Source organism: Pelophylax lessonae, assembly GCF_965119305.1.
Source record: "Pelophylax lessonae genome assembly, chromosome: 13".
Lineage (NCBI taxonomy): Eukaryota > Metazoa > Chordata > Amphibia > Anura > Ranidae > Pelophylax > Pelophylax lessonae.
The window spans coordinates 174793205-174804062 of NC_138780.1; the positions used below are offsets into that span (position 1 = coordinate 174793205).

The window sequence follows — 10858 nt, forward strand, 5'->3', positions numbered from 1 at the left end:
GGACTTACCGGGCTGCTGCTGGACTCGTCTCTCTCTCTTCCGACCCGAGGCCTGGATCCGAATGCGGTCTGCCGTCCGTCCACGAAGAAGGCCCGCCGCCGCCCGATCCGACTCCTGGTCTCCGTCTCCTCCTGGTCCTGGACTGGTCCTCCTAGTCAAGCGGCGACTCGGTGTCGGCGTCGGCGACATCTCTGAGCGGACTGGAGTCTTCTATCCTCTCTCAGCCGCGGGAAGGAATGGAACCCGGAAGGCGGAAGCGGTGATCGTGACGCCGGGGCGGTGCACCGCCCCACGCGTCACGTGACCAGATGATGTCCTTCTGTGATCACAGCCAGGTGGGGGTGACCAATCGCTCTTTTCTGCGCCCAGGTTACGCCCCAGAAGGCAGCCAATCGGCGCCTCTTCTGGGACGTAAACCCCACCCCCCCCTAGCCACCAGTGCCATCACAGAGGCCGGCGAACCCAATTTTTTTTTTTCACAACTTTAATCGTTCATTTTGTAATTTTTTTTTTCTTTTTTCTTTTTCTTTTTTTTGGGGTAGAGGGGTGGCGCCCTGACGCCCCCTATGCACGGGCCGCCACTGATACCAGTCCTACTGATGGGTTAAGGACATTCTATGGCCCTGTCCAGCTCTCCTAGAGTAACTGCCTGTCTCCTGGCATCTTCTCTGTGCTCTTGAGATTGTGCCAGAAAACACAGCGAAGCTTCTTGCAATGGCACGTGTTGATGTGTCATCCTGGAGGAGTTGGACTGCCTATGAAACCTCTTTAGGGTCCAGGTTTTGCCTCATGCTACCAGTAGTAGCACTAACCCTAGCCAAATGCAAAACTAGTGAAAAAACAGTCAGAAAAGATGATTAGGGAAAGAGAAGTCAGTGGCCTTTGGAGGTCATCTCATTGTTGCCCATCTAGTGCACCTGTTAATTTAATTTACACAAAAGCAGCTGAAACTGATTAATAACTCCCTCTGCTACTTAACTGACCAGATCAATATCCCAGGAGTTTAATTGACTTGATGCTATACTCTGATTAAAAAGTGTTCCTTTAATTTTTTGAGCAGTGTATATGATCGTGATAGTGATAAGACTTCCAGTCCTGGGATTTGTGACTCACCATGTGACATAATCATATTAGTGATCCGAATCCACCATCAAAGAAAGGTGGACCCCTACTAAAGCCAGTGGACTTTTTACAGAGTCAGATGCGCCTGAAATAACATAACGTGTCCAAATGTGACGAACCTTTGGGAATCCCATATAATCTGGGAGCATTTCAGATAGATATGATGAAGCGGGGTATCACCATACAAGTAAAATGGAGAAAATCTCATTGTTTAAAACCGTAAAGAGCTTTTATAGGTACAAAAGGGTTAAACATACTCACATAGGATATGACAAAAACAGCGCTGTAAAAAATTCAAGGCTCACAATTCATACACAAAGAAGATCCTGATCGTTTAAAAAGTAAACAAGCGTGGCAATATGACGTACAGTGGCGCCACCCAACGCGTTTCCTTATAACTGACATCATCGGTGGGGAATGCATGTGCAGGCCCCGATGATGTCAGTTATAACAAAAGGTGCAATAAAGCTCTAAAACGGTTTTACACTATTTGGGCTTTTCACCATTTTACGTGTATGGTGATACCCTGCTTCATCATATCCATCTGAGATGCTCCCGGATTCCCAGAGGTTAGGCACATTTGGACATATTATATTATTTTTCTGTAATAGAGTCCACTGGTTTTGGTAGGAGTCCATCTTTCTATGGTAGGGATTCGGATCACTAATATGAATATGTTCCTTGTCACATGGTGACTCACAGATCAGAGGACCGGAAGTCTTATCACTATCATGATCATATATATTATTGGACTCTTTCTCTCCTTTCTGATTTTCTCTGTACTGGGATGGGGAGAATTTAAAGGGGGGAGGGGGTCATATGTGGTTGTAAACTGGCCTGTAAATACGCACTCATGAGCCATGTTTTCTGTGCATAGCGCACTCCTGAACCCTGCACCCTGTGCATGATGCACTCCTGAACTCAGTATCCTTAACCCTGCCACTCTGTGCATTACGTACTCCTGGGTTTATTTGACAATGCTCCTTTAGGACCCTCCTACTGTCAGTGCAATTCAGCCACACCCTCAATTTGAAGCTCCAGCCGCTGTTGCTCTCCTCATTGGAAAGATTGATAGCATTGGCTCCCGCTGCTGTCAGTCAAAAGCTGTGACATGGGAGTGGGGGCGGGGCTGAATCCCACTGTCTGAGTCAATGGACACAGCAGCGGGACTCGGTAGTGGCTTTCCGTGGGAAGAGGAAGGGCCTGGAAAGCTGGTGAGGGACCCCAGCAGAAGAGGATCTGGGCTGCTCTGCGCAAAACCATTACGCAGAGCAGGTAAGTATAACATGTTTGTTATTTAAAAAAAAAAAAAAACGTTTACAACCACTTTAAAGTTCCAGCCTTGGGAAAAAAAATTAAAAGCCAGCATCTACAAATACTGTAGCTGCTGACTTTTAATATAAGAACACTTACCTGTCCAGGGAGCCCTTGATGTCGGCACCCCAAGCCGATCCGTCCATCGGCTTCAGGTGCAGGCACTGGCATTGCAAGCAAGGGAAACCACCAGTGAAGCCTTCAGTCTTCACAGCCGGTTTCCTACTGTGCATGCGCGAGTCCTGCGGCGCTTTCTGCATGGTCCCATTGTCTTCTGGAGCACACACAGGTCCCAGAGGGCAGCATGGGGAAGGAGGGGGGCCAGATGCAATCGTGGAAGTGACATACCTCGCTGCGGCGACATAGAACGGAGTTCCTGATGAAAAAATGCAGAAAGGATACTAAAAAGACAAAAAAATAAAATGATATCCAAAAAACGAGGTAAGGGGTGGTCAAATGTTAAGACCGAGTTGTCTTTTTGCCTGGAACTCCACTTTAACCTCTTCATCTTTATCCTCCCTCTGTATGTGACCTGTACATTAACCCTTTCCCCACCTCCTCACTCTGTGTATGACTTGTACATTAATGATGCTCTATATCTAGTGCACCATTTCCAAGTGCCATGTTTCTCCATTTCTAGAAACTTGTGGCAAAAAATTAGATCACTTTGGAGTGTCTACTTTCCTAAAGAAAAAGGGTAATTTTGGGGGTGTTTGTAATGTCCTGGAATTGTTATTTGATGTCTTAACAGAAAAGGATTTTTTTATATTTATATAGTAAAAAAAAAAAAAAAAAGGTTATTAAATTACCACCAAACTAAATTTCTGTCTCAAAAAAATGATATACAATTAATTTGGGTACAATGTAGTTTGATTAAGTAATTGTCAGTCAAATGGTCACAGCACTTACATCTGAAAAATGGCCTGGTAATGAGGGGCTATTACAGGCTGGTACTGAACAGGAAGAACTTGCAGGCTGTGTGATGCTTGCAAATGATCTTTTCACATATTGAAGTTTTGTGTATTAGGTGCTGAAATGTAAGTGGAAACATTTCAAATGTTCACACTTTATGACACTTTTTTTCTCACACATCGAGCAATGCATACACAGTATCTCACAAAAGGGAGTACACATCTGTAAATATTTTATTATATCTTTTCATGTGACAACACTGAAGAAATGACACTTTGCTACAATGTAAAGTAGTGAGTGTACAGCTTATATAACAGTGTAAATTTGCTGTCCCCTCAAAATAACTCAACACACAGCCATTAATGTCTAAACCGCTGGCAACAAAAGTGAGTACACCCCTAAGTGAAAATGTCCAAATTGGGCCTAATTAGCCATTTTCAGTCCCCGGTGTCATGTGACTCGTTAGTGTTACAAGGTCTCAGGTGGGAATGGGGAGCAGTTGTGTTAGATTTGGTGTTAACCCTCTCACTCTCTCATACTGGTCACTGGAAGTTCAACATGGCACCTCATGGCAAAGAACTCTCTGAGAATCTAAAAGAAAGAATTGTTGCTCTACATAGAGATGGCCTAGGCTATAAGAAGATTGCCAAGAGCCTGAAACTGAGCTGCAGCACGGTGGCCAAGACCATACAGCGGTTTAACAGGACAGGTTCCACTCAAAACAGGCCTCGTCATCGTCGACCATAGAAATTGAGTGCACATGCTCAGCATCATATCCAGAGGAAATTAAAAGTGGAGGAGCGCAAGGTCTCTAACATCCACCAGCTCCGTGATGTCATCCTGGAGGAGTGGAAGAGGACTCCAGTGACAACCTGTGAAGCTCTGGTGAACTCCATGCCCAAGAGGGTTAGAGCAGTGCTGGAAAATAATGATTGGCCACACAAAATATTGACACTTTGGACCCAATTTGGACATTTTCACGTAGGGGTGCACTCACTTTTGTTGCCAGCGGTTTAGATATTAATGGCTGTGTGTTGAGTTATTTTGAGGGGAAAGCAAATTTACACTGTTATACAACATGTACACTCACTAATTTACATTGTAGCAAAGTGTCATTTCTTCAGGCTCCATTCACACTAGTACGACTTGTCAGGCGACTTGTGTGCCCTCAAGTCGCCCCAAGTCGCTTGTCATAACAAATGCAATGTAAATGAATGAGAGCCGTCTTAATATGCACTACTGAAGTCGCTCCGACTTCAGAAAAGGGTCCTGTACTACTTCAAGGTGACTTGTATCCGACTTGTGCCAATAGACTTCAATGGGAGTGGCCTCCAAGTCGGATCCTTATCTTTTGTCAAGCGACTGTGATCCGACTTCCCAGGAAGAAGGAAAATTAGCCAGGCATTCCCCACATTGCAGCCATGCCTACAGTTCCTATATACCATTATCTCTGCCTGGTCTGTGTGAGTGGCACTGGTGGACACAGATAAGTGACACTGGGGGGCAGTGGCACTGGTGGACACTGATACGTGGCACTGATGCGTGGCACTGGTGGACACTGATACGTGGCACTGGTGGACACTGATTCGTGGCACTGGTGGACACTGATTTGTGGCACTGATACGTGGCACTGATATGTGGCACTGGTGGACACTGATTCGTGGCACTGATATACGTGGCACTGGTGGACACTGATTCGTGGCACTGATATGTGGCACTGATATACGTGGCACTGGTGGACACTGATTCATGGCACTGGTGGACACTGATTCGTGGCACTGGTGGACACTGATTCATTGCACTGGTGGACACTGATTCGTGGCACTGATACATGGCACTGATATGTGGCACTGGTGGACACTGATTCATGGCACTGATACGTGGCACTGGTGGGCAGTGGCACTGGTGGACACTGATACGTGGCACTGGTGGACACATACGTGGCACTGGTGGACACTGATACGTGGCACTGGTGGGCAGTGGCACTGGTGGACACATACGTGGCACTGGTGGGCAGTGGCACTGGTGGACACTGATACGTGGCACTGGTGGGCAGTGGCACTGGTGGACACATACGTGGCACTGGTGGACACTGATACGTGGCACTGGTGGGCAGTGGCACTGGTGGACACATACGTGGCACTGGTGGGCAGTGGCACTGGTGGACACTGATACGTGGCACTGGTGGGCAGTGGCACTGGTGGACACATACGTGGCACTGGTGGATACTGATACGTGGCACTGGTGGGCAATGAGGAAATTAGTAAAAAAAAAAACAGAAAAGGGGAATTAGGTCACAACACATCATATTCTGATTGGCCAAATACAAAGTCGTCTATCATATAAGTCGCTTTAAATAATTCACAAGTCACGCTGAAGTCGTGGTAAAGTCGCGGTAAAAAGTCGCTCCGTCATGGGGCGACTTATGGTCGCGGTAGTGTGAACCGAGTCTCAGTGTAGTCACATGAAAAGATATAATAAAATATTTGCAAAAACGTGGGGGGGAGGGGGGGGTCACTTTTTTAAGATATTGTACATACACTGCTCAAAAAAATTAAAGGAACACTGTTTAATCAGAGTATAGAATCAAGTCAATTAAACTTCTGGGATATTTAGCTGGTCGGTTAAGCAGCAGAGGGGATTTGTTAATCAGTTTCAGCTGCTTTGGTGTTAATGAAATTAACAAAAGGTGCACTAGATGGGCAACAATGAGACAATGATGTGGGGGTGAAAAAGTTGGAAACGGTGCTACCTAATGCATGTGCAAAGATGCAAGTGCAAATAGAGGAGAAAGTGCTTAGTGCGTACAAAATAGTGCAAATATAAATCGTGCAAATATTGCGTCTGTGGAAAATTTCCAATCACTGGCTAAATATAAATGAGTTTCAGCCGAAAGATAAATAAATAAATAGTGTGTGTGAGGTATGGTATTAATAAGTATGCGGCCGCAGGCCGGTATTTGTGGGAGGAGCTAGCAGGCTTTATAGCGCCGCCCCTCCCCTTGACCGGCCTGCTGCCTCGGATCGTCACTGGTCAGGTGTTTCCAGTGATCACCTGACGTCGGATCTCGCTGTTCCTCCTCGTGGACCGGACGTCCGGTCGGGTCGTGCAGCAGGAAGCGCTGCTCGCCGAGCTCCTCTTCCACAGCGCAGCCTCTGTCAAGTTGCCTGGCTCTCCCTCCGCTGGTATCCTGTCCGGCTCCCCTGCGTTTGGCCACCGTCTGCTCTGCTGTTTCTGTCGGCCACTCCGCTGCTTTCTCCCCGCTGTTCAGCAGGAGGTCAGGTACGGCAGGGTATGGGGGGGAGGGGGGGGGGGTTGGCATCTTCCTGCACACACTGCCTGCCTCCCTGTAGGCCACGGCTATTTTTTCTCCACATACGGTCCTGCACACACTGCCTGCCTTCCTGCAAGGCCACGGCTACCTCCATACACAGTCTCATGCACACACTGCCTGCCTTTCCACTAGGCCACGGCTACTTCACATTTACGTGTCTCTACTCTCATTTCAGCCTCCGTCAGCTTGTCTCCCCCATATCATGTTCCCTGCTTTGTTCCTGGTTGTCACGGCTGTCATTGCTTTGGGGGGGGTGGCCCGGTCTTACCAGAGGAAGGGGGGGGGGTTGGTATGTGAGGGTTGGTGGGAGGGGGGGGGCGGGGGGTCTCATGGCTCGCAGGGTGTGCATGTTCTGTTAGGTTCCTCATGATGTTATCCAGTGGGGGGTCTGGGAGACCCCCCCCTATTTGTTGACCATTTTCCTTTTTCCTTCAGGTTCTCACCATGTCCTTCAATACCGGCATCAGGTACTACTTCAGGTTCAGGTTCCTTGTGTACCTCACGGCTCCACTCATTTTTTAGTCTTCACAGACGCTACCCTGGCGTCGCCCATAGACACTGGTAGGCATTCTGTCATTTGCCCCCACCACACTTAGTCATCTTTGTCTGGTTGCCCGGTGGTCAGCCCCTTCCAGGTTCTTCAGGCTCTTACACTCCTCATGTGCTTCACCTGCGGTTGCTTTGGTTCCGTGCTCCATCACGGCTTCATCACCTCCACGCACATACCACATTTTCATGTTGTCCGTCTTTCTTGTCGTCACTGTCTTTTTTTGCGTCACTTCAGCTGTATGGTTCTGTCATGTATTGCCCCCCCCCCCCTTGTAGGGCAAGTCAACTGGCTGTTAGGGTTCAGGCGCTGGCCTTAGACCCCCCCCTTCGTAGCCGGTCCCGCGAGGCCAACCTCCCAATCTCGTCGGAGATTATTTCGCCCCACGGGCCAAACCAAAGCTAGCGCCTCGCTCCACCCTTCTCATGGGGTTTATAGTTAGGGCCTCACCTGTCACGGCCACACGTTTTGATTCTTTTACTGTCACCGAGAGGCCATCTTTCCCGCCACCACGTCTGTGGCTCACGCCCCTCGCCCAAATCATAGGTAGAGCCTCTCACCGGCCGCTTGGCATCTAGCAGGGCCTCACCTGTCACGGGGTAGTTAAGTTTTTCGCCTCTGGGCTCTAGCTAGCCAGCCAGTGGTTCTCCTATACGTTACGGTCGTTAATCGGTCTTGGGCGTTCTACTTTTTTCTGTTTCCTTCTACAGCGGGCCTCAAGGAGCCACCCTGGAAGATGGATTTTCCTCCCCCTCCACGCCAGCCAGGATCAGCACCCCTGTCAGGTCCGGTACCCCCAGGGGTCGTCGGGTTCCTTCTCCGCTGGGCTCTTACGGGTCTTGGACTATTCCGAAAATCTCGGCGGTCCTACGCCAGAAGGGTATCTCGTTCCCGGCCACTGCAAGAAAAGCGGAGCTGTTCAAATTGATGATGGAACATCCAGAAGATCCGGGACTGGGCACCAGCTCTCAGGGCTGTTCATCTGCCATACAGGGAACCCTGGACTCCATCCTATCCTCCCTACAGTCCATCGGCGATAGACTGACTAAGCTGGAGGACGCCAGTCCGGCCCAAGGGGGCCCCCCTCCTTCCTTGCCGGTCCCAACCCCAGTTCCTGCTGGTGATCAGGGTAGGCCCCCAGTTCCCATCTTGCCTTCTTCCACGGTTTCTCCTATTATCACCCCGGCCCACTTGGTCCCCGCGGCTCTCCGCAAGGATATCTTGGAGGGGAAGGATGTCAACCTAGTGGCTCTCCTCATTGCCTCCCAGGACATGGTCGAAAGTAAGGTCTACAATTACGGTGATTTGTCCGTAGTCATGAAGGCCAGGGACCCCCGGCTTAATAAGAAGCTCACTATCCCCGAGTTTGTCCTGGCCTTCGGCATCTACAGGGACGTTTTATGTTCCGTTTACCCGCAGCGGCGGGAAGAGTTAGATCTCTACTTGCATAAGATAGTGGATTTAGGGCACAAATACGGGGGTTTTACCTTCTTCGACTTTCATAAGTCAGTCTCAGCCAAGGCGGCGGCAGCCTTGGCTCAATTCAATGTTCGTGTGGATTGGAGTCTACTGGATACCGAGCTCTTCTGCAGGCACTTCGCAGGCTTGGCACCTCCCTCCTGTGCCACATGCTCCTCCACTTCACATTCTGCCAGCCTTTGCCCCATGGAGGCTGTGTCCTCCCCGGCCGGGGTCCCAGGGGGAGGGGGCTGGCAGGTCAGAGCAGCGTGGCCTTAGGGATAAGCTGGGTCGTCCCATAGTGTTCTTAGGTAAAGCCCAGGTTTGCAATAATTTCAATGGGGGGGCGTGCAGCTTCAGTGCTTGCAGGCTGCTCCATGTCTGCTCCATCTGTTTCAGGGCTTACACAAAATCCATGTGTCCATCCAAGATGTACCCTAAACAATGACTAACCGGGGTCAAGGTCGAGGTACTGGAGTTTTACCTGCAGGCTCATCCGTCTCCACACCTGGTGGAGTATCTGATTCAGGGGTTCTTGGGTGGGTTCCACACGGGGCTGGTGTCTCTTCCCACGGGGACTCTGGAATGTCCCAATTTACTGTCGGCCACGGAGGACCCGGAGTCGGTAGATCTACTACTTGAGAAGGAAGTGCAGGAGGGGTTCATGTTAGGCCCCTTCCCGGCCCCCCCCTTCTCCTCTTGGCGTACCAACCCGATCGGTATTGCCACAAGCAAATTCACCAATAAAAAACGTTTGATTATCGACATGTCGGCTCCTCATTCTTCCACCAACCCCAGCCTTAATTCCCTTATTCCTTCGGCCGAGTTCTCACTCCACTATGCTACCGTGGACAATGCCATCCAGGCCATTTTAGGGGCTGGCAGGGCTGCCTGGCTCAGTAAAACGGATATTGCCAATGCCTTCAAACTGCTGCCTATTCACCCCTCCTTATGGCACATCCACGGTGTAAAGTGGAGGGAGAAATATTATTTCGCTTGCAGGCTGACTTTTGGGTCTAAAAGCAGCCCCAAGATTTTTGATACCTTTGCTGAGACGCTCTGCTGGCTCCTTCTGAATGTCTCCAGGTGCCCCTCGGTGTTGCACTACCTTGATGATTTTTTGTTGGTCGAGGATAGCAACTGCACGCCGGTCAGTCTAAATAGTACCTTGGCCTTATTTTCCACCTTAGGGGTTCCCCTGTCACCAGGCAAAACGGTCGGCCCGGTCACCAGGCTGGATTTCTTGGGGATTACCCTGGATTCTGTCTCCATGCAGTCCAGCCTCCCTGTGGACAAACTTGAACGTATTCGTGGGGTGGTAGGCAGGTTCCTGGAACTAGGGACTTTCTCCAGGTAGGAGTTGCAGTCCTTGATCGGGTCATTAAATTTTGCCATGCATATCATCCCCCAGGGCAGGTCCTTTATCTCTCGGTTGCTGCGGCTGTTGCCAGGTCTTCCGGAGGGTGTCATCTCCCACTTGGATCCCCCTGCCAGGGCGGACCTGGGTATGTGGGTTGAGTTCTTGGGAAGCTGGAACGGTATCTCCATGTTCATCCCGCCCATCTCTGCCCAGTCCCCTGTGTTTTGGACGGATGCGGCCGCCAGTACCGGGTTCGCAGCCATCTTCGGGGATTCATGGTTCAGGGATAGTTGGCCGGTTGAGTCTCTAGCCTTACCTGCTTTCCGGGAGACCTCAGCGCTGTTTGAATTATACCCTATTGTGGCAGCTGCTGTCACCTGGGGTAGGTACTGGTCAGGGAAGGCAGTCAAATGTTTCAGTGATAACATGGCTGCTTGTGATATCATCAACAAAGGCCGTTCATCGTCCCTGACTATTATGAGACTGGTCCGCAGGCTGACCTTGGTAGCCGCCACTTACCAGTTTTTTCTTTTCTGTGAGCACATTCCGGGTCATACCAACTTAGCCGCTGACGCTCTTTCCCGCTCCAAATTGCAGGTTTTCTTCACTCTCCACCCGACGGCCGACAGATGTCCCACGCGGACCCCAGAGTTCAAGGATCTGCTCCTGGACTAGCCCGCATCATGGCGCATGGACGGGAGTTGGCCCGTTTGGCTCTGTCATCCAACACCAGGAAGGCTTATGACCGAGCCTTGACCATCTTCCAAAGGTTTCTAGTGGATTTTGGATTGGTTGATCAGTCAGTGCAGAC

The 10858-nt window shown here is 50.0% G+C and overlaps 1 pseudogene across 1 annotated transcript; it reads left to right on the forward strand.

Annotated features, from left to right (window-relative positions):
• The first annotated feature begins 2273 nt into the window (after nucleotides 1–2273).
• LOC309569862 lies at nucleotides 2274–9135 on the forward strand (annotated as a pseudogene). Its single transcript has 2 exons — nucleotides 2274–2336; nucleotides 8358–9135. The product of its transcript is annotated as an uncharacterized misc_RNA (transcript).
• Nucleotides 9136–10858: the final 1723 nt, after the last annotated feature.